The sequence below is a fragment of the Cynocephalus volans genome, chromosome 6 (assembly GCF_027409185.1).
Source record: "Cynocephalus volans isolate mCynVol1 chromosome 6, mCynVol1.pri, whole genome shotgun sequence".
NCBI classification, from domain to species: Eukaryota; Metazoa; Chordata; class Mammalia; order Dermoptera; family Cynocephalidae; genus Cynocephalus; species Cynocephalus volans.
Genome location: NC_084465.1, coordinates 63,648,398 through 63,673,335, shown reverse-complemented (window position 1 = coordinate 63,673,335; position 24,938 = coordinate 63,648,398).

Here is a 24,938-nt window from a genome sequence, read left to right as displayed (position 1 = left end):
AGGGAGGGCTTGAATGTGAGATAGGAGGGTAGTGGTGGCTGCAATGACTGAGATAAGGCAAATTCTTCCAAGAGGCATTGAAGAAAGAAACAATGGGACTTTCTTAGAAATTAGAGAATGGAGGTGCCTGTAGGCAGCTAGAAAGAATACACTGTGATTAAGTAGGAGAGGAAATGCAGATTCATTAGTGGCCAGAAAATAGATGTCATAGCTGAAGCAGTGAGTACGTATCGTCCTGGTTACACCATAGCAAGAGGAATGAGATTAGAGAACACTCCATAGTTAGGAATCTAGTGAAGCAGAGGAGAGAAGAAGCGGCATCCGTGGGATGAGAGAAGCCCTTAAGTCAAGTGCCAAATATACCCAAGGATGAGAGAATGTCAGGAGGGGGTGGTTCACAGCAGAGAACACAAGGCTGAGGAAAGGTCAAGGCCATTAATTTAGCAGGAAGAGATCACCCATAGAGCCTATGAGGATATAGTTTCTATGGGTGGCTCACACTGAAGTAAGTGGGAAAGGGGATATAAGAAGGAATTTGAATAGTAAGAAAGAGGAGATGATAAATGTAGATCAAATATTTGAAGAGCTTGGCAGCAAAACCAGAAAGACATTGGTTAGTAACTGAAAGAAAGTGAGCCAAAACACTGGGTACCGATGGAGCTTTATTAAAGGAAGAGAATCTGCCGGGCTGCACTCAAAATGGAGGGCAGCAGCCATGGTTGGGGTGGGAAGGCTTCTGTGGGCTGTAGGGCGCCAAGGGCTGGCAGAAGCAGTCAAGGAGGGGCTTTGCGAGGGAGGGGCATTGTGCCCATGCAGAAGCAGAAGGGTTTCTATTTCGCAGAAGTCAGAGGCTTCTCCTTAAGGGAAAGGGGGAGGGGTTGGTGGACATTTTGTGCTTGGCCTTGCCTAAAATGGCACTGGTATGTTCAAGATCTATCAGTAACTAGAATGGGTGGACAAGAATGAAAGAAGGATATTATGATAGCTAGCCTCTAAGATGGCACTCAATGATCACCCAATGTGAACACCTAAGTGAACACCTCCTGGTATTCACACCCTTGTGTACACAGTTCCCTCTCACATGGAATAGTACTGACTTGTGTAAACAATAGCATACTGAAAAAATACTGGTGTGTGATTTCTGAGGCTACATCCTAAAAAATGTTGTGGCTTCTGCCCTGCTCTTTCATAGATTGCTCATACTGGGAAGGCAGCCATCATGTAATGATGACACTCAAGTAGCTCATGAAGAGAAACTGTGGCCTCCTTTCCATAGCCAGCACCGTGTTAACAGGCTGTCTTAGGAGCAGATTTTCCAGGCACAGTCAAGCCTTCAGATGTCGGAAGAAATGGCTGACATCCTGACTGCAAGGTCCTAAGAGACCCTGAGCCAGAACCACTCAGTTAGGCCTTGACTGATTTCTTGAGTCACAGAAACTGTGAGATAATAGTGTTTATTGTTTTAAGTTAATAAGATTTTGGGTAATTTGTTATGTGGTATTAGATATACAGATTTAATTAGATGTTTTCTTTTGTGTGTGTTTATCTTTTTTGTTTTGTTTTTATTTTTAGCTTATGGAAATCTGAATATATTTTAAGGATATTGGAATAATTCAGGATGAGAATAAAAGTAAGAGAATTGCAAGACTAAGCTCTGAGTCGCTGGAAAATTAGGAGGACCAAAATACAGCTGGGAAGATTATTTTCAAAAAGCAGAGTGGCCTATTTTCTGAGAGTAATGAGAAGTCCAAAATAGATGTAGACTCCATTCCATTCTAAGATGAAGGCAAGAGTGCCTGAAATAATTCTTATAAAATAGCTCAATTTACTAAATCCTCTTGGTGTACATAACCCTATGCTTTTATATTCTTACCTAAATAGGCTAGCAGATGATCTACTTACCCACAATAAGACATTTTCAGTAATGGTGAAACTGGCAACCAAGTACAGTTACTCTTTTGCCAGGAATAAAGGACTCAACAGTCCGAGATTAATGCAAGGTATGGAGTTTTATTAACAGGCCTGGGATACGGGCTGTAAACTGTCTCAGAGGCTCAAGAGCCTCAGCAAGGGTTTTTCAAGGGAAGAGTATGGGACACAAAAGGGAGAGGTCAGTCCCATGAGAAAGCTTCTATATGAAACTTTGCAGGTTTTGGGCTTTCTTTATCTCAGGACTAATACTGTATTACAACTCTTTCATCTGGTTCTGTAATTCTTTCATCCATCCTTGGAACTCAGGTGTTATCTGGCTCCCACAAGCTGGATGCCATCTTGTTCCCAGGCAGCTGTGATTCAGAGGAAGAATGGTTAGTTCACCAAGTTCTTGATTAGCTCTTATAACCTCGTTCCTCAGCCCTAAGTCCTGTAGTGTTTTCCCACAAGTAATGATGTGAGCCAAGGTTACAAAAAGACTTATTTATGGCTAGCATTCTGCTTAAAGCTGTATTCTACAAAATGGCTCCTATAAGGCTAATGCACATAACTATGTGCTGTGGTGGGCTCTTATAAGGACACACTTTTAAAGATAAAACTGAAAATATATACGCCATTCCTCACATGGTTCAGGCACCTGGTAAGTGGTTCATTAAACATACATGTAACACTTTATAATGAAAGAAGTAGTCTTTGGGGTATGTATTTTTTTCTACAGGGACTGTTTATTTTTTAACCCATCTACACTTATTATGACATCGGAGAGCAATGTGCATAAACTCTGTAGGTCCTATTTGCCACCCAAAGGTCAAATAGACGTTTGGACTTATGTCTATGTTCTAAAAGTTTGATTTGGCTGTTAGTGTAATAAAGAGAGTTGTAATAAAAGGGAATATTACAAAAGATAAAATTACATTATTTCCTGTTACTATAATTAGGTTTTCTGTTCTTTATGTATAGTTGATTGAAAGATTTGAAAACAAACACTACTTACGATGTAATAATTAGGTTAAATAATGATATTGAATTTATAGAGAAGAAAACGTAAGCCTATGAAACAGAACCCAAAGCATTTATGTTTTGAGAATCTCTTTCTCACCTCATTTTCATCTTTAAAAGTTGGTTTGGCTTTGCCCATTGAGTTTCTTTTCCTCCTCCACTACCCGGAGGATTTTCAAGTTGCCAGACTAGGTTTGGGAGGCTTTTGTGATGCAAAACCTGGTCGAAAGGAAAAGAGTCATAAGGTCGTTAAAGGATGGGGTAGGTTGGGAAGGAATTTTGGGGGCAGGTTGGAAAGAAGGAATAAAAATAATTTTGTGTGTAAGGTAATTAGGTGGTAGATTTCAAAGGAATTTGAAGAAGTATTGTTTGTTATGTAATTCTTTGAAGGGTGCAAGAAATGCAAAGAAATATTATGATTATGACTTTTTATGCAGCTTTATTTTTCTTTTTAAGTTCTGCATTTTCTTTCTTTCTTTCTCTCTCTTGTTCAAAGGTCAAATGATTTTTATGTTTTTATTAAGAATGTCCAGACCTTTAATAAACACAATTTAGAAAGTGAAATTTGCTTTCTTCCTAAAGGCACTCCTCACAGATACTTGTAAATTCTTTTTGTAATATTTTATTTTTAATGAAATAAGTCTTTTGAATTTATAGAGATGCAGTTTTTGTTTTTGTCAGATATCACTCTTATAAATACATAGAATAAAAAGTTATAAGTGTAAAAAATTGATTAATGCAATAGTTCTCTTTTTGGTGTCAGGGCACCTGCATACTAAAAATTATTGAAGATTCCCAAGAACATTTATTTATGTGGGTTATATTTATCAGTATTAACTGTATTAAAAATGACAACTGTGAAAACTTCAGTATTAACTGTATTAAAAATGACAACTATGAAAACTTTAAAATATTTATGTATTAATTCATTTAAAAACAACATTACTAAAACTATAATTTATTAACGTAAACATTGTTATGAAAATTAACTATATCTTTCAAAATAAAAAAACATTTATTAGAGTGGCATTGTTTCACATTTATGTAAATTTCTTTAATATCTGGCTTAATAGAAGAAGGCTGCATTTTCTTATCTGCTTCTGCATCAGTCTGCTGCCAAATGTTGTTCTGGTAGAAGAATATGGAAAAAATGTGTTTTCACACATATGTAACTGGAAAAGGGAGGAGCCTTGTTAGATAATTGTGGATATTCTCTTTTAGTACTGCACTGGAAGCCAGTAAGTTTTCTTAAAGATTACAATGTGGAATCTTAAACTATGTTGTGTTAGTTTTCTATTATGTCCCAGCAAATTACCACAAATGGGGTGGCTTACAATGGAAATTTCTTCTCTCATACTTCTGGGGGCTAGAAGTCTGAAATCAAGCTACCACTTAGGCTACACCTCCTCTGGAGATTCTAGTAGAGATTCTGTCTTTGCCTCTTTCGTCTTCTGGTGGCTGTCAGTGGTCCTTGACTTGAAACTTCATCACTCCAGTCTCTGCCTCTGTGCTCACATTGCCTCCTCCTCTTCATCTACACAATCTGTCTCTGCCTCACTCTGATAAGGACACTAGTCAATGCATTTAGGGCCCGTCCTAAATCCAGGATAAACTTCTCTTAAAACTCTTAACTTAATCATATCTTTTACATGTGATTCACTTAAAAAAAAAAACCATATAAGGTTACTACTTACAGGTTCTACGGCTTAAGATTTAGACCTATCACTTTGGGTGCCACCATTCAGCCCACTAAACATATCAATGGCCTTGTCCTACTGTATTGCATTAAAATACATTAGTTTATTTTGTACTCTGAATGGTCTTTTACCATGTATAATTTTATAACATCATGCATTAATTATTTGGAATATACTGATTCACCAGGTTATAAGGATATTCCCAATATAGACACATTTTCTTATATATTCCGAAAAAATCAATTAATATCACCATAAATCTCATCTAAAAAGTGAGTCATCTTGATTACCTCTTATTACCTTGTTCCTCAGCACTAAAGATTGGGAAGATGCATAGTGGCAGATGCAAGTTTTCAAAATCATAATTTTCATTTGGAAGTCTCAGGTTTATCAATGGCAACAAACCTAATCCATTCTTTTCCTTGAAGTGGCAGGCTCACTTTGTTCATTGTTAAGAAATTTTCTACTGAATGTCTTAAATCTGAATAACTACCATTTGATTGTCATTTTTTCAAGTAAAATTAGTGTTCTGTGAAAAAAGTAGCTAGTGCAGCTTGCAAATCAAGCATTTGTATGAGTGCTTTTCCTAGAGGTATGTAGCCAAGAACTTTATGTATAATTCCTCCTTTATCCACAGACTGATTAAAAGATGTGTACGCAAAGCATTGAGATTTAATAATGTTAATAGTTTCTACTGCTTCATCAAGGATATTTTAAATGAAATTTGCTTTCCCCCCTTTTTTTGGTTACTCTGAGTGTGTGGTGGTGAAGAACATGACCACTGGTACAGTCTGGTACCACTCATACAATTCATGCAATTTTATTTATGATTGCTCTTGACCCATTAGTGCAAATGTCAACATAATAAAAGAAGACAAATAACACATTAAAAATTATAAAGATAGTTTTGACCTTGCAGATTCCTAAAAGACATCAGGGACCCCTTAAAACTTCTGTTTTGAGACATTTCCAAACTTCTTTGCATTCAAAGTCCAGCTCTTTTAGACTAAGGGTTTTTGATGCTTGTCTTTTTCCATATAGCATCATGCTCTATATTATCAATAGTGTTAATGATACAGCATTTCTTTAAAGAATGCTCTACTGTAGACTGAAATTTTCTTCCAAGCCTGTGATACCCATTTAGCATGTTTTGACAATGACCTTTTCATGTTATTTACAGAAAGTGTCAATAGAAGGATTTCAGCTGATAAGCAGGATACATATTCTTCCTCAAATATCTAAGTTGTTTATTGACCAAATTCTTGAAGGGTTGCAATTATGTAGTCATGTCACTAGGACTAGGAACTGAGTTTATGCATGTGCAGGCAATGATTAGCATCTATATGATATTGAATCATGTATGCAAAAATATAGTGTATCATTCCTCTTGTTGTAGCTGCTTTTGTGCCTTTCAGGAGCACTGGTGGGGGGGGGGTTGTTGGACATCAATATTAAAATTAAGTGCAATTAATTGATTGATAATAAATATGCTAAGTCCATGTTTTTTCTGAAAATCTCTGTCAATGAAAAATTTAGACTATTTATAGTTATCATAGTTATTAATATATTTGGACTTTTTTCTAGTATCTCACTTTTTTGTCCTTAAGTCTTCAATTTTTCTACATATATTTTTAAATTTTATTACTCTTTTCTCAGACCAATTGATTTGTTAACATATTTTCCCCTCTTATTCTATTCCTCCCCTCCCTCTCATTGGTTTGGAATGTAAACATCCTGTTCTTTAGTGTATATTTAATTTAGTAAAAATCTTAAGATTGAACAATGTATCAATTAATAATCCAAGGGTGAAGTTAAATATATGTCTGTTAGAATCATGTAAGATAAGAATCAACACATCCATGTCTCCTAGCCTCTTTCACATTTTTCATCTTTTTATCTCTTTTGTTTCATTCTGGACAGATTATTTGTGTGTATCTTCTAGCTCACTAATTCTCTTTTCCACTGTCTTTCCTGCTGTTTTAAACATTCATTGAAATATTTCAAATCCATTTCTAGAATTTTTATTTTTATTTATTTTAAAAATTTTAATTGAAACATAATGATTGCAGATATTTATGAGGTACAGAGTTCTATCTCAATACATGTATACAGTGTGTGATGATCTACTCAGGGCAATCAGCATATTCATCCTTGCAAAACCCAATCATTTCTTTGTAATCTGCACCTTTGATCTCTTATTTTCTCTTCTAGTTGTTTGGTAACATTCAGTAAATCGCTGTTAATTACAGATTCCTGGGTCAACTGTACACCAATAGGACCTATTTTTCTTCTCTGGCTGTAATTGGTGTCCATTCACCTCTCACTACCCCGGCCCCACCACTTCTAGTAACCACAACTTTTCCCTCTCCATTTAACAGTTCAACTTATTGTTATTATTTATTTATTTTTGTTAGCTTTGTTTTGTTTTGTTCTCTCTCTTTTTTTTTTAGCTCCCACGTATGAGTGAGAACATTGTATTTCTCCTTCTGTACCTGGCTTATTTCACTCAACATAATTTTCTCCGAGTACATCCATGTTGCTGCAAATGGAAAAATTCCATTTTAAAAATTTTACCCATTCATTTCTGATATTTTCTTGATGTATGCTTAGTTTTTCTATTCCCCATTTTGTTTCTTTAAACATTTCATACATTGTTCTGAATGCTGAGATTGACAATTTCAAAATCTTCAAGTCTTGCAGGTATTCATTTATTATCAATTTGTTATTTCTTGGTTTTGCTAGATTTGACTCAAAGTGGCCTACTATCTTATGTGTGTGGCAATCTTTGTGACGTTATGCAAGATTTTTATCTCTGAAAATTTTGCTGACCCTGTAGGATTTTTGTGCTTCTTAAGGGTTTTGGGTTCAGATTCAGCTCATCTTCCAAGAGTCAATATTCTCAAAATTGTGCTGCTAAAAATGTCTTGGCCTCACCGCTTCCTTCCCTCTCTCTGCTGTCACACATCCAAACAGCCCACTCTTTCTTACTCCCTGTCTCTCTAACTCCACTTCTCCTACATCGGACTCTGGGGTATACAGCTGCTCTAGTTCCAAGCTACCAAAGCCTTGGCTTTAGAATTTTAGGATATTAGAACACTTTAGTTGCAATTTCACTTCATCATTTACATATTGTTGTTAGCCAATACAGTAGTTCCCTCTTATCTGAGGTTTTAGTTAACCATGGTTTGAAAATATTAAATGGAATATTCCAGAAGTGAACAATTTATACATTTAAATGGTACACCACATAAGTTTTAAATTGCATGCCAGTCTGAATAGCATGATAAAATCTCACACCATTCTGCTTTGTCCCACCTGGGGTGTGAATCATCCCTTTGTTCAAAATATCCATCCACACTGTACAAACTTCTCACTTGTTAGTCAGAGACATGGTCTGCTCCTGACATCCAACCACCAACATTGTCATGACTCAATGATCCAGGATCACCCAAAGCAGATGATCTTCCCTTTAGCTTATCATCAGAAGGTCAATAGCAGCCTAACACTAAGTCACAATGCATACATCATTCATCTCACTTCATCTCATCATGAAGGCATTGTATCATCTCACATCATCACAAGAAGTGGATGAGTGCAGTATAGTGAGATATTTTGAGAGTGAGAGACCACATTCACATAACTTTTATTACAATACATTGTTATAATTGTTTTATTTTATTATTGGGTATTGTAAATCTCTTACTGTGCCTAATTTATGAAAAAAACTTTATCATAGGGATGTGTATACAGGAAAAAACATAGTATATATAGGGTTTGGTACTATATATATATATTCAGGCATCCATTAGAGTATTGGAATGTATCCCCCATGGATAAAGGGGTGGGGGGGACTACTGTATTTATTGTCTTCTTTTTTAATTCCATAAATTAAGTACTATAATAATAATTATTATTTTTCTAGACATCTATTTTTAACATTTTGTTTGCTCATCATTCTTTCTGATATTTGTCTTGATTGTAATAGTGATTAATATGAAGTATGCAAAACATTTAAAAGGTTTTAAAAGACTTTGGGTCCTTATGGAGGTTATAACTGCTTTAAACATTAATGGAAATTTCTTTAGTGTATTTTAGTAAGCAAACACAGTAAAATATTCTTGCAGTGGGTCTGCAGGAGACAGAATAATTGTGCACTTGATATAGGATTTTGCTTCATGCCAGGGGCCTCTCCTGTAGTCTTTATTTCAATGAGAAAATCATGGTCTGTAGCTTGAGCTAGGAATTTACAGATTAGTAGACAAGAAGATTTATTGAACTAAATAGTAAAAAGGCAAAGCCATTTTATAAAGCGTGATAGAATAGACTAACCAAAAAATTGTTGTCTTCCCTAGTCTGTACATAAATCAGTGCCTTATCATTTCTGTGCAGTCATGCTTAACATTTTTTACCCTGGAACTATGAGTAAAATCTTTGTAATACAGGCCTTAGAATACATTTTTTTTCTGTCACATCTAATAAGCATCCTAAAAATGCCATTCTCCTATTTTTCTTTCCTCATTTTTATTCTGACTCTCTCTGTCAGAAACTCCCAATCCAGTAACTCACTCTGTGCATCATGAACAGATCCTGGGCAGCCCCGTGCAGGTGGCTCACCCTCAGATGTGACAAATTACTCTGCATGAAGAAAATAGGATATTCAAAATAAATACTTCCGTTTCAATGTTACCTGGACTTCTTTTCTGTTGCAGGAATATGGTTTCAGGGTTGTTAATACTAAGGACAGGAAAGATCTATTTGAGGCTTGGTGTGGTTTTGCTATTCTCAATTTGATAATTAAGTCGTAAATGTTTTTCCATTGCCCACAGTTCCATTCTTTATTTCCTTTTCTTTCCTTCCTATTTCTACTGCAGCTCCAGCCTCATCGCAGAAATTGCTGTTGACAAGTAGAGATGTGTGTAATGTGAATCATCTGTCTGGGTCAGGTCACACCTGCATCATCAGGAAACTTGTTTAGGGTCAGCTTCTCACATTGCTATGCAGTTGTGAAAAGCAGTGGAAATGGGAGCCAGATAATATCTAGGACTCTTATGTCTTAGTTCCTGAGGTGTGGAAAACCCTCGTATTTAGGACCATTTGTAAAGGAGGTAGTGTTTGAGAGCTGAAATGGTTTTCTTGTTAATAAGGTAAGTGATAAGTAAAGCAATTAATATAAAAGTTAAAGCAAAGAAGCCGTATTTATACCCCAAGTTTGTGAAGTATTTCATACCAAAAAAAAAAAAAAAAAAAAAAAAAAAGCTTTGGTAAAATATAGAACATAAAATGTGTGTAGGAGATATTTTCACAGTTTGAAGACAAAATAAACTCCCATTTTCCCATAGTCTACGACTTGATAAAACATTATTAGCACCCTAGAACCCCCCCGGGGTGGCTCCCCTAGTTTTCATCCCTCTCTTTCACTTCCCCCACCATTCTGAAATTCTGAATTTGTGTTAATCATTCCCTCTGTTTTCTTTCATTCTTTTTTTTCTTATTTTTATTTTACTTTTATTTTTTGACATATTTGCGGGGTACAGAGTTAAATATCAATACCTGTGTACAATACGTGATGATCAAATTAGGATAATTATTATACTCATCTTTGCAAAGAGTAATGATTGTTTGTTACCCTTAACCTGTTTCTTGCTAATTCCCTGCACCTCCCCTTTTCCCACCTCTAATAACCACAGTTGTGCTCTCTCTTTTTGAAAGTTCAATGTATTATTGTGATTCTTGTTTCTTTCCTTTTTCTTTCTTTCATCCATTCTTTCTAATTTTAAAAAATGTCTCCTTAAACAAAGTATCATTTTGCCTTTTTTTAAAAAAAATAATCACATAATGGAATCACATGGTATATATTCTTCTGAGTTGCTTGTTTGGCTCATTTCTGTCAATGTGATAGTTCATTTATTTTTGCTATTGTATAATATTGCATTGTGTTTATGTGTGTACACATGTGACTAGGCATATGTATGTACACATATAATTTCAAGTACATGCATATTATTGATAAATATTAGCAGTGTTTTCAGCTTTCTTTTGTTATGATTAACAATGTTAATGTGAACAGTAATAAAAACAGCCAAAGCTATAATACTTATTAGGTGCATGCACTGTTCCAAGCACTTTATACATATTAACTCATCTAAATAGCAACACAAGCCTATGAGGTTTGTTCTATTATCATTATCAATTTAAAGATGAGGAGATTGGAGCATAAACATGCTAATAAATTAAGTAAGATACAGTTAAAAAGTAGCAGAGATGAGATTTCAATCCGAGACCCTGGCTTAAGCATTGGTGCTCTGTTGCTTTATTCTTGCAGTGCTTCTGAAAAACATGTGGGGAGGTTTCTCTATACTTTATGCATAGACATGGAACTTACAGATTGTAGAGTTCACACACACTCCACTTTACCAGGTTATGCCAAACTTTCCAATGGGTTGTTCCCACTTACCCTCCCACTAGCAGTGCATTTTCGCAGTGCATTTCATTAATGAGAATTTTCATTAATGCACATCCTTGCCAACACTTGGTATCATCTGGCTTACTGGATTTTACAACTTTTTTGGGTATGGATGGGAATTTGATTGCAATTTTAATTTATTTTTCCTGATTATTAATGAAGCTAAACATTTTGCATATGTTTATAGGAATTTTGTGTTTTCTTCTCTGTGAAAGTCTTTTGTGATTTTTTGGCATGTTTTTTCCTTTTCCTATTTAAATGTCTGTCCTTTCCTTATTGATTCATAGGGATTTTATACTTTTGGAATAATATGCCTTTCTGGCTTATATGTATTCTAATATCTTCTCCTAGTTTATGGCTAGTCATTTTAATTTTGACAAACAGAAAGTCTTAATTTTACTGTAGTTGAATTTGTAATTTCCTTCATGGTATGTACTTTTTGTATTTTACCTAAAGTCAGGTACCTATTTTTCTACATGGTATTCTAATAGTTTTATAGATTTTCCTTTCAATTATAAATATTTAAACTTTATTTATTTTGTGTAGTAAGGTAGAAATCCATCTTTCCCCACTCACCAGAAGCTCCCATTCTATTACCAATTACCAATCCCATGGGGGTTGTGTGCACGCATATGCATGTGTGTTTATGGATTCATGGCATTTACGTTTTCTGTATTACCTTTATTTGTGTTTATTATGTTTATATTTATTTATGTTTTCTGTATATCTTTTCAAGAATTAATAATTTTCTTCACAAGGCTTACCCAGTTTTTGTTAGATTTGTTTCTAGGTACTTGGTATATTGTTTTGTTGCTAAAGAAGACTGACATCATTTAGAAAGTTATATTTTTTGTTTATGTTGATGTACAGAAATACAACAGTATATTATATTTCTATTTAAAACATTTATATTTTGATTTTCAGCAACATTGTGATACTCTTATTAATACTAACAATTACCTGTAGATTATTTTGTGTTTTAGGTAGACAATTACGTAATCTGAGAATAATGACTGGTTTTCTTCCTTTCCAATTGTGATAAATTTTAATTTTATTTTCTTCTCTTATTCTGATGATCAAAATCTCTAATACAATTGTGGTTACTAGAGGCTGGGAGAGGAAGAGGGGAAGGAAGGATAGGAAGAGGTAAGTTAGTGGTCACAAAATTACAGGTAGGTAGGAAAAATAATTCTAGTGGTGTGCAGTAGCGCTAGGCATCATAATTAACAATAATTGATTGTATGTTCTCAAATGGCTAGAAGAGAGAAGATCAAATGTTCTTATCACAAAAAAAGGATAAAGTTTTGTGGTGATGAATATGCTAATTACCCTGATTTGACCTTTACACATTGTATAAATGTATAGATATAACTCTGTACCCCATAAATATGTACTATAGATGTATGTCAATTTAAAGATAACTAAGAAGAAAAGAATCTTTAATACAATGTTGAATAGAAGTGGAGGTAGCAACCATTCTTGTGTCATTCCCAATTCTAAAGAAAATTATTTTAATTGTCACCATGCAGTAAGACATTTACTAAGGATTTTCATAATACTCTGAATCATATTAAAAACAATGTCTTTTCTACTCCCATTTTGAAGATTATCATCAATGGATGTTGGATTTTATTGACTGATTTTTGTGCATTTATTGAAATTGTCATATTATTTTTCTTCTCAATCTGTAAATGTGGTAAATTATATTAATTGACTTTATAATATTACATCAACTTTGCATACTTAAAATTAAGCAATATATTTTCTTTCCTCCAGAACAATTAATATAGGGTTGCCAGATAAAATATGACACCCAGCTAACTTTGAACTTTGGGTAAACGATGAATATAAAATGTATTTTTATTTGCTAAATCTGCAACCTTAAATTCATGGACAAAAGAATTCTTTAACTCCTATCGCTCCTCTCCTACCCCTGTGAGACCTGTAACTTATGCTGAGCCTGTTTCCACCCACCTACACACTAGACATTCTTACTTTATGCTGAGTGTTTTCTTAGATTTATTCACATATTTACCAGTGTCTTTGTACATTATTCTTTTTTTCATGTCAGATTTTTTCTGGGATCATTATCCTTCTTTCTGAAGTTTAGCTTTTAAAATTTAACTCTCTTGTTAAATCTCTGCATCTGACAATGTCATTTTATCTACGCTCATTCTGGGGTGATATTTTTGAGAAGTATACAATTTTAAGTTGATAGTTATTTCATCTCAGCACACCAAAGATAATATTAAAGACATCTATTTCTTCTTGCTACTGTTGTGAAGTCAGCTACCAATATAATTGCCTTTCCTTTGGATGTAACCTGTTTTTTCTCCTTGGCTTTTTTAAAGACTTTTTTTTTTTTCTGTTTCACAGTTTTGCTATGATGTGTCTTCTTGCAGGTTTATTTGATTTACCCTTCTTAATATTCATGGACAATCTTAGAACTGAGGATTAGTGTTTTTAACACTCCGGAACATTCTCAATTATTATCTCTTTCTACAGTCGCCTGTCTCTTGTTCTTTCTGCTATCTTCTTCTGAAACAATTAGATACTGATTAGCCCTTTTCTGTAGATGCCCCTTAACCTCTTTCTTGTTTTCCATCTCTTTGTCTCTCTAGACAGTTTTCTGAACAATGTCTCTTCCAGTTAACAATTTATTTCTGCAGCTGACTTTAATCCATTTATTGACTTTTCAACTTTAATTAGTATAGTACTTATTTCTTGAGGTTTTATTTGGTTCCTTTCCAAATCTGCGTGTTCATTTTTTCTAGTCTTTTTGTTGCTGGTGAAATTATCAAACTTCTTTTTTGTTTCTTTAAACATGTTAAATAAAGGGGTTTTTTTTTAGTTTGTTTTAAATAATTCCTTTTCATGATGTTTGTCAGCTTGTTTCTGCTGTTATTTCTGCAGATTTTTACTTACAGTGCCTTGTTTCCGTTTGTGTTTTGTGATTTTTGATTATGAGTTGTTTATCCTTGGAACTTTATCAATGGGAATTATTTGAGGGTTGTGTCTCAAGTGATTTTCTCCAGAAAAGTTGCATTTGCTTCTGCCACTTGTCCACATCCTGTACGAAACTAAATGACTGTAAGTTAAATTTCCTTTTGAGAATTTAAAAATTTTATAGGTCGCATGGTTTCATATTAAACAAAAATAAAAGCAAGAACAAAGCCCTAGTAAGCAGTTTCTAGCTATGTGGAGCATCTCATCTTAAATTCCCCATACAGCGAGAGTGCTGGGTTTTGTCTTCTGTCCCTAACTCTATAAACCTGTCAGTTAGAATATCAAGGGCTCTTGGATTCAGCAGAAACTCTCAGGTAGATGCCAAATTTATTATTTCTTACATCTCAGTGTAAGAAGTCATGCTGTAACTTTGTTTGGGAGCTTTTTGAATTCCTAACTTTTATGCCAGTTCAACAATGCATTTAAAAGAAAATATTATATTTTGTTTAGAATTTTAATTGATTCAATTGAGATAATGATTCAGGGAATCAAATGAACCATACTTTTAGAAACAGAAATGTACAACAATTTAATATAATATTAGTCACAATTATAATAGCTAACATTTGTTGACTATTATATACAGGCAGTAAGTGTTATTTAATGTAATCTTTGCAGCAAATGTATAAGATCCTATTTTTATCCCGATTATCAGTGATAACATTGATAACATAAACTCATGTCGTGGAGCTGGAAATTGTGACTCATGTTTGACTTTAAAGCCAATAGTTGTAACGATTATGATATATCAAGTTTACCACTTCTGCAGTATCTCCCAGACAGTGTGGCAACATGAAAATGCTGTGCATTACCTTTGGGTAGGGTAATCTTTCAAACCAAGTGTTCTTAGAACAGAGGCCAATAGCTTAAATCTACAGCCTTTTATATTTGGGATACATGCTCTCCTGAATGATTGCTTATTTGTCAAAATATTCTTTGTTGGTTCTGTATGTTTTAAAAAACTTCACAATATTATTTAAAAAACTCAAATTGGTGTATCTTCTAAAATGATTCTAAGAGTCACACAGAGGGGATAAAATATTCAGAAATAAGATAGTTTGCATCTTGCATTGAAGCTTCTGGTTGTAAAATGCTTAATAGAACTGCTGATTGAGTAGGAAATAAGCTCAGTGTGTATTTCCACGAGATTTCTTTGAGGGAAAACCCATATTCTAAAATGATCGTTTTGAAGGTACTGTGCAATGATTTCATATTTTACTTTATTAATTCCTTTAAGTAAAATTCTTTAATCTTAGATTGTTATCTTCATAGAATATGAATATATTTTTTGGGGGGGGAGGAAATTTCCTAGCTGATGTGAGATGTTTGTCTTTTTGAAAATATATTTTATGAAGAATTTAACTGAAAATAATGTCATAAACATACCACACTCCTGAATTAGCTAGCCCAAATAAAGTTGAAAAAGTTGGTAATTAGTAATCTCTCACAGCAAAGAGAATATGAATGATTAGTTAATCTTTTGATGAAGTCTTTTCATAGACAATCAACCAACAGATTATGCAAAGTTTGAATTGAGCTTTTCCTCTTGCTTAAAAAGTCCACTTACATACTAAGAATTTTTTATTATCCAAGCAATATTTTAATTCTAATGCATATCGTGCTAATGTTTTTTTTTTTTTTTTTAAATTAGACACTAACTTTTTTATCTCAAATGAAACAGATGGTTAGATTCTGGTTTGTTTTCTAACCATCAGTCTAGGAAATTGAAGTGAGAAGAAACTATGCTCGTCCTGGCAGTTCTGGATTAACCAATTAGCATCTGATGCTTGGGATAAAAACATTAGCTATCAAGTCCGGGCTTGAAATACCTTTCTCACATACATAATCAGATACAGCTAAAGAATCGTCTGTCCGATAATAATGATTTTCTATCGCTGCTGGCCTGGTTTGAATCCAATTGCTTCCCTGGAAGGACATTGCTGCTCATGACCTATTGCCTCTCCCCCACTCCATCTCCTCCTGTTCACACTGTTTCCCTGCTATCCTATTTTTGCTGGCTGCACTATCTATTTATTTAGGATTGTAGGAATCTCCTAACTAAATGATGATGTTTGTTCTTAAGATTGTCTTTTACTGATGCTTCTAAAATGTTTTGGTTCCTATCCCTTTAAGCTTTGGCTTTTAACAGTTATAGCGAAACCTTTTCACCCTAGGAGGTTTCAGTTGGCTGCATTACTTGCTCAGTTAGAAGTGGTATTATTGTGTCGCTTTTTTATTATAAAGCCATTTATTAGGTAGTCAAATTTTTAGTGAACTTTGAAATTGTGTGTGAAATGAACATTTTAAAGGTCCTTACCAGACTCTACATTTATTCATGAAGAGGTTTCCCCAACTAATTTTATTAAATGTATGTCCTTTTGCCTTTAAGAAAATAATTGTTGGTACTGTCAAGTTGTTCTTAGAAGAAACATGTGTTGCTCTTACGTGTTTTTCTGGAAAGAACACATGGATATAGTTATTTAGAGAAAACTGATTGGAGAAAATAGTGACTGTTGAAGTAGAAATATCTCAGACCTTTTAACTTTGGATCTTAAATTTTAGCTTATGTTTTAGGTATTGTACCTATGCTGCGAGGTCTGTTTTATGGAATAGCAATGGAGGAAAATGCAATTCTGGAAAGAGATAATATCTGTAGTAGGATTTCTCAGGGCATCCTTATTTAGGTGGCTTCAGAGTGGTTGTCATGGATTTTCTTTCAGTACTGCCTGAGAAAGTGGAGGTGAGAACAGTCTTTTTGGATTGAATACAATCTTTTTGATGAAAGAGAAATACTTCCCTTGACAGGTTGCTCTTTTCATCCTTAATCCAACAAAAGAATAGTGTTTATTAATTTTGGATAATCAGAGCACAAAACAATATCAACCTTTGACAGGGAGAACTGTGAACAGTAAACTACATCACTTGATTTCTTCTTGAGTTGCACAAACACCTCTTGTTTCTCTGTGCATATTATTTAGTAGAACACTGGTTAATCTGTGCCACCTTCTGCTGGGAAGTGGAAAGTCACCTTGTGTATGGTGGAAATGGAGGTGTGAGCAATTGGTTCCATTCTCATCATTTTGCTTCCTTGAGTTGGTGACAACCAGCAAGTTACCTGACTTTAGCTAGAAGAATAGATTCTTAACACACATACTGAAAGACGCTTCTCACAATAGATTCATTGTAGGGAAAATAGAGTCTAGAGGACATTTTAACATTGTTTACCATTTTTCCCCCTCTACAGCTGTGGGGACGACAGTGATCACTGATATTTTTTCCTTTTGGGAAGAATTAGAAAACAAAATACTTTTAAAATATGACATGGCATAAATAGGGCTCTACCTTATCATCACATTATTCTAGACAAATATTTAACTACATCACACAAATTGTCAACAGAGCGCCTAAAGACTAAATAAACAGAGACCAAGAATATTGATTAAGAGACCAAAACAGAAATTGTAAAACTCTTACAAAGTGAATGCACTAAATTTGTTGCTTTTTTAAATTTGTTTTTCAATCAGGAACCTCTGAAGGTGAATGGATTTTGTTTATGTTAGTTCAGATTTTGGAGGAAAACCAAACTATAGACCAGATTTAGGTACATGAGTCAAAAGAAGTTAGGACGGGGCAAATGATCTGGAAAGAAGGGGCAAAAGGTGGAATTAAGAAAAAAAAAAAAAAAAAAAGAAGCTTGAAATTGATGCTGTCTGTCTTTGGTTAGTTGTTTGTATTCTCTGAGCAGTGGTGATCCTGAGGCAGGGACTGGTGATGGGAAGTTTCCACTGGGTGCAGGTAATAAAAGCCAGTTTTCCTTTTCTTTTTCTTTTTTTTTTAAATCACTGTCCACAGTTAATTCTAAATGATGTCTGATAGAGTTTGAATGTGTTGTCCCTGCCAAAACTAATGCGGAAATCTGATCCCCAATATGGCAGTGTTGGAAACTGTTTGAGTCATGGGCATGAATCCCTCATGAATTGATTAATGCTCTCCTTGGGGGTGGGGGGCCTGAATGAGATCTCGCTCTATTAGTTCCTGTGAGAGCTGGTTGTTTAAAAGACCCTGGCACCTCCCTGCTCTCTCTCTTGCTTCCTCTTGCCATGTGACCTGCTGTATCCTCCAGCTGCCTGCCTCTTTCCACCATGAGTAGAAGCAGCCTGAGGCCTGCACCAGATGCAGCTGTCCCAGAATTGTAAGCCAAATAAACCTCTGTTCTTTATAAATTACCCAGTCTCAGTATCTCAGTATTCTGTTATAGCAACACAAAATGGACTAATACATTGTCCATGATAAAATATTCCTTACCAAAGGGGCAGGTTAATCCCACTGGTCTCCATCCTGGTATGCAATCCCCTTTTCTATGCCTCATTACAGTGGCCTTGGCAGCAGAAGCAGTGCTGGATATTCATAATGGCACTGCTGAATTTAAAGAATTGCCTTTGTATATTAATGATAAAAATGACAACATGACAAAACAACAATAAAAACAGGGAGTGTTTATTGAGCCCATTTAATATTCCAAGCACTTCACATAAATAATTGCATTTTTCTTCACCACAATCATAAAACTATTACTACTGCATTTTTCAGTTGAGGAAATTGAAACTTTGAGAAATTAAGAAATTTGTTTCAGGTCATATAGTCTGTTGATGTAAGAGCTGAAATTCTTGTCACGTTCTCTCTGACTTGAGATCCCACATTGTTTTCCATTATGAACATACTGCCCATACTAACTTTACTTGGTTATCTTTGGAGAATGCTTTTTAATGAAACTTTGGAAATATTTACATTCTTTCTCTTTTACTCCTATTCCCCTCCCTTTTTTCCTTTCTCCTAAGAAGGGCTTTCATGGTCTCCTTACCTCCTCTTGACTCCTTTGGCAAATCTCTCCAGCTTGCTCCAAGTTAGGTGTGGCTTTCTTGACAGGTTCTGTAAGGCATGTGCAGCAGTTTGGGGAAAAGACATATAATCCAGCACTTTCTAACCTGTCCACATGCAGGTTAGGTAGAGGCAATGATGAAAATGGGTCTACAGATAGAATATAATCTAATTTACTCTTGTTAATTGTGACAGGTCTGATGTTCAGTCACCAAGAGCACCTTATTGGTGAATTCCAGTGCTCCCAGTGGAATTCCATTTGAATGGAAAACCAGCACCAAGGAGGATAGAAAAAGGCTGTTATTACTTTTCCTTCTTTAACACTATTAAGGGAAATAAGCAGAAAAATGCTAGCATGAATTTCATTCCCTCTGACCATTTTTTGAACTGCAATATGATCGGTGGTCCCTAAAGAATATAATAAGCTAAACTGCAAGTATAGGCCATTCTTTAACATCAATTTGAATTGCAATGGATTATGCAACTATGAACAATGATTAAATAATGATTTTATAATGAATATTTGATGTTACTGAATAATCATTTAAAATTTAATTTTGCATATCTTAAAATACTCTACATAATTAAGAAGATTGGATAACTTAGTTTGCATTTCCTAAAACTGGTAAGATAGAATCTTATCCTCCCTCAAAATAATGATTATTCAAAATTAGTTTTAGTTTCTTCCAAATATTTAACCATGACTACTTTAGGTCTTTACAAATGCAGAAATCCAAATCCCTGTGCTGTCAGTATCGTCTGAGCCCAATTATTCACAATGATGGTGCAATCAAAATGCATAACAAGATGAAATGCTGCGGGCGGGGGGGGGGGTAAATAGCAGTTCCTAATGGGTATAAAAAACTGCACTTTGCATCCAAGGCTATATGTTGTGATGCAAAATGCAATTTAAAAAAGGCAAATATATTAGTCAGTTTCTGTTGCTTATAACTATATTCCTGAAACTGGGTGGTGTATTCAGCAATGAAATTTATTTCCTATAGTTTTGGAGGCTAGGAAGTCCAAAGAGCACGGAACACATCTGGTAAGGGCCTTTTGGTGGTGGCTCTATGGCAATGCAGGGTGTCACATGCTGAAATGGCTGAGCAAGAGAGAGCTAACTTGCTTATTGCTCACTTGCTTTCCTTATAAAACCATTAGAACCATGCCCATTACCACCCATTAAACCATCAACTTATTACTCCATGAATGGATCAATCCATTCACTAGGGCATGGTCTTCATAGTCTGATTACCTCTTAAGGCCCCCACCTTTTAATTACCATAATAGGATTTCCCACCCTTTACTCCATCATGGTGGGGATTAAGTTTCTAATACATGAAACTTTGGGGACACGATTCACTACATAGCAGCAACTAACCAGTGTAATTCAGATACACAATTACTTAGTAACTGATTTTGTTAGTATCTAATTACACGAAGTGTAACCTTTTTGTTATTTTATAATGCAAAAAATGATTAGACCAAATGCATTATTTTCTTGAAGCTGTTTTTGTCTATATCTATATCTATGTCTATATCTATGTATCTGTCACTTATATCTACCTGCCTGTCTACCATCTTTCTTATCTAGGGTTTATCTATCATCTATGTATGTATGTAGGTAGGTAGGTATGTATCCCTAGTACTTGGTTAAAATGCTTCATATAGAAAACAGGACTATATACCTTTACTATGGGCTACAGAACACTAAAATGAGAAAAAGAGGTAGGAATTTTTGTAAAAATGGGGTACATATTTCTATGTACTATTTGCAGAAAAAGACACATATACTTCAGAGAAGGAGAATGAATGCAGATTGTCAACCTGGAAGCCACGTAACTTCATTGATTCCTTATTTCAATGTGAATTTTGAGGGTGGGAGACACTGTTTTACTCCTCATTTTTCCATGTAGATGGTTTCTGCTATCACAGTACTGCTGCTTCCTTTCCTGACCCATCACTCACTCCTCCTCACTGATTGCAGACTGGGGGGAAAACCAGCCCAGCCCTTTCCTTCTATTTTTAGGAGTCATTTCCTCCACTTTTGTTCTTTGCTCTTGTGCACTCCAGTGAACTCCTAGGGATGGGAAAAGCCTGCAGTCCTGTGTATCACTGGCTGTGTGAGTCTGTCTACTTCAGGGATAAAGTGTTAGGAAGCCTTTGGATGTAGGTTTAATGCCACATTCTGTAATCTGCTTTATCAGTAAGAAATCTGTTATTTAAATCCCCATCTGTCTATTTCCTGTGCTTTATTTTTTAATCAGTTCTGAACCTAAGAAGGGTATTATTTACTGACCTCATAATATCCCAAAGGTGATGCTCAAGTCCCTGGACTTCCATATGTTTGTATAAAATGTAGAAAATAAGATCATCCTGTTGTAAATTCAAATGAAAGTATGACTGAATTACAGCCAAACACCACTGCATTTTTAAACAAAAATTCATTTAAAAATCTCTAACATATGGACTAATTAAATATCAAAGTCAAACACTAAAATAACTTCATTTTGGTATTCTTCATCCTGATCAGAAATAGAGAAATCATTCAATTTCAATATATAAATTGCATGACTTATTACCTCAAAAGTAGTGATTTAGGCTTTAACTATCTTGTCATTCATTGTATACATTGAACATTCAAAAGAGACGCTCTTATTTAAGTCCTTTCCAATCGGTTCAGCCTTGTTCCCCTTCTCTAATACCAAGCTAATCTATAAATTAGTGCATAATATTTATGTATGGAAAATTCCAAACAAAAAAGAGAAATGGTTTCAAGGGTTTTATATTGATTCAATTTTAGGTCAAATAGTATTTGACCCCTTGAGAAGGACATTTTACAGTACATGTTTTACATCTTACAATATTTAGGGAGCATTAGACAACCTTATTAGTCTTCTCATCTCATTAAATTTCTTCTTCAACATTGTTGCCTATTTTTAACATTCTGGCAACATATTGAAAATTTCACTTCTTTGGTCAAAGATTTGATAAAGTTGAGAAATAGGGTTGCCTTGCCTTTCAATTTTTTATATATTTAGCATTTCTCCCAGTAAAGACAATCCTTAAGATTTCCAGATTTTTTGTTTTGGTTTACCAAATTGCAAATGAGTTCTGCCACAAGAAATCTGCAACAAAACTATTGGAGTGAATTAAAGTGCTCTTTAGAACACTTGAACTTAATCTGAAGGCAATAAGGATTGAACCACTACATTACCAGATGGCTTCAGGCCATTAATGCACATCCTTGCTAAAGTGTTTTTAAGTATTTTTTTCCTGATGGTTAGGTCTAGGAGCAAACAATTAATACTAGTTAATTGAAATCCTTGAGTAGCATTTTACCTTAAGTTTAAATCTCTAAGCCTGGAGTCAGCAGGTTCCTGTTAACTGGCAAGAGAGGTAAAAATTTTAAAGAGATACATTGTAAACTGTGTTTTGGGGTAAAAACAAGAGACAAGTCAAATCTAAATATGAAATGTTCTGCAGATCTGTAGGCAGAAATTAATTTTTCTTGAGTTTTTAGGCTATCTAAATGTGTACTTTGTGAGATTCATATTTGATTGTTGTTGCCATAAATGCCAAATTTTCGCAAAATAGTAATATGGTTCCTGACCACAAAAGAACTGGTGATTATGATCATCCATTAGGAATTTCCTTTTGTTCATCCTTTGAATTATTTATTAGCACCTATTTTCTTACAGTGACTATTTGACTCTCACCACACTCAGTGCGTTGCAGAAAGAGCAAAAGCTCTGGAATCAAACAGAACTAGGGTATGTCTGGCACTACTGAGCCATGGGAATTGGGCAATTTTCTCTTAACTGCTCAAAATCTCAATTTTCTTGGCTGTTAAATAGAGCGATGAATAAATGCATCACAGAAAAGTTGTGAGGATTTAAGAAATTATTTGAAAAGTCCTTAGCAAAGTCTGTATCATGAAGTAGGTGCTTAATACTTTTAAAAATAATAAAAGTCTTGTATTCTCAGTGAAGGCATCTTATGCTTAGGGAAAGGAACTGTGCTGCTTTTTTAAAATGTAAGAATAAATGTTTGCTGCTAGTGCTGTTGACAAATTCTCTTCATTAAGATTTCTTTCCTGGCATAGTCAAGGCTCTTACAAGGGTTTTCAGTGACTGAGAAGACAATACACGTCAGATTTTAGAGTAGCCTTGTGCTCTTTGATTTGGCTGCTTTGGTTCTAGATGAAGAGAGATGAGGCAAAGAGTCAGAGAAATTTTGTTTCATGAGTTTTGGGCTCCCTCTGTGCAGCCTGGAGACCACAGTTCCTGGACTCCTTTCCCTACAGGATGATGGTTACATTCCACTAATTAAAGGCTTTCATGAAGTTTCGAAACAAGAAAGAAGAGATACATCAAGTCAGGCATGTGGGCATCAGCAGGTGGCAGACACAGAACTTTCCTGCTGTTTGGGGGTATCTTCCTCAGAATCCCCCCTTTAGTGATGCAGGCAGATGAGATCACTAGTGGTGGCGTCCTTACAATCCTGAAACTCTGGATTTCCTGAGAGAGTTCAAAATGTCTAGAGTGGCATGTGTTTTTCTGATCAAACTTTAATGGATACCTAGTACAGGCTTCTTTCTATTTAAACAGCTGCCTTAGGGGACTTTTTTAGCCATTTTTATGAGCAAGCAAACTAAACCCAAGCCTGGAATGTATACTCAAATTCATTTGAAAGACAAGAAAAACTAACAACTTCGGTTTTGAGCTAATTATTCGGATGGTAATGTCTTGTATATAGAAATAACTGAGTGAAATCTTGAATGAGTTAATTTACTGAAAATAGTGTTTCAGACTTCTATATCTTCTGCTTTCCCACCAACTACTTTTTAGTGAAAATAAAAAAGAGAGTGAAGAAAGTTAATAATTATTTTGAGACATTAATTTTGGTAAACAGAAAGAAAAGAGATCCAGGAATTTTTTTTGAGTGGAAGACATTTGAGTGCATTTTTGTAAAAATTTTGCAAATATCGTGAATATTTACTTATATAAAACATCCTAGGCTTTCCCGGGAAATATAGATCCATGGGATAAACAACAACAACAACAGCAACATATGATTTCAGTAATTCTGTTTCTGAGGTTGTCAAGTAAAATTAGGAATAAATTAATATAAGAAAATCCATATGAATTATACTGCTGAATTAGATATCCATATCCAATAGCCATGCCATTTCAGGCTGACTTTCTACCAGACTTGAGGACACAGAGATTAATCAGTCAAAATCTCTAATTCTGGAAGCTACAATCTACTGGTAATTTTAGTTGTATTAACTAACATTAACTGTAGATTCTGGTATCATATTTATGAAAGTGTTTTTAGAATCTATTATTTTATGGTAATGACAGTTTTGAGGGTATCACAAAATTAAAAAAAACATCTAATTCACTTAAATTGTTCACATTATGCAAAATTTTTTAGATCAAAGATTTAAGCAAATTTTATAGAATTGTAAAATTAATATGGCTCTAAGGTATGCTGCAGAGTTGGTCAATATGAGCCGGTGAGAGTACCTGCTTCCATTATACCCGTTGTTCTCCAGCCCTGGCCTAGGTCTCACAACAGCTATCTGGGGAGCTGAGAGTATGTGTCACATAAACCCATGTTCATTTAAGAGTTCATGCCTAATAAGGTCTTACATAAGTTTATAACACTTTATAACACTTATGTACATAACATAAATCCATTATTTTATTTGTTTCTCAAAGTCACCTTGTCAAATAAGCAAGAAAAATATCTTTACCTCCATTCTAAAGATGCAAAGGTCAAAGCACATCAATGTCATGGCTAAAATTATCCAGGAAGTTTTAGGCAGAACTGAGGCTAGAATCTAGGTGCACTGACCTGTAGCCTAGGGTTCTTCCTAATGTCATTTGAGCAGTGTGAGTGGGCTTATTTTGAGGTATTTGGAATCTCAAGTCAGAGAATAACACAGCTCTCACAGA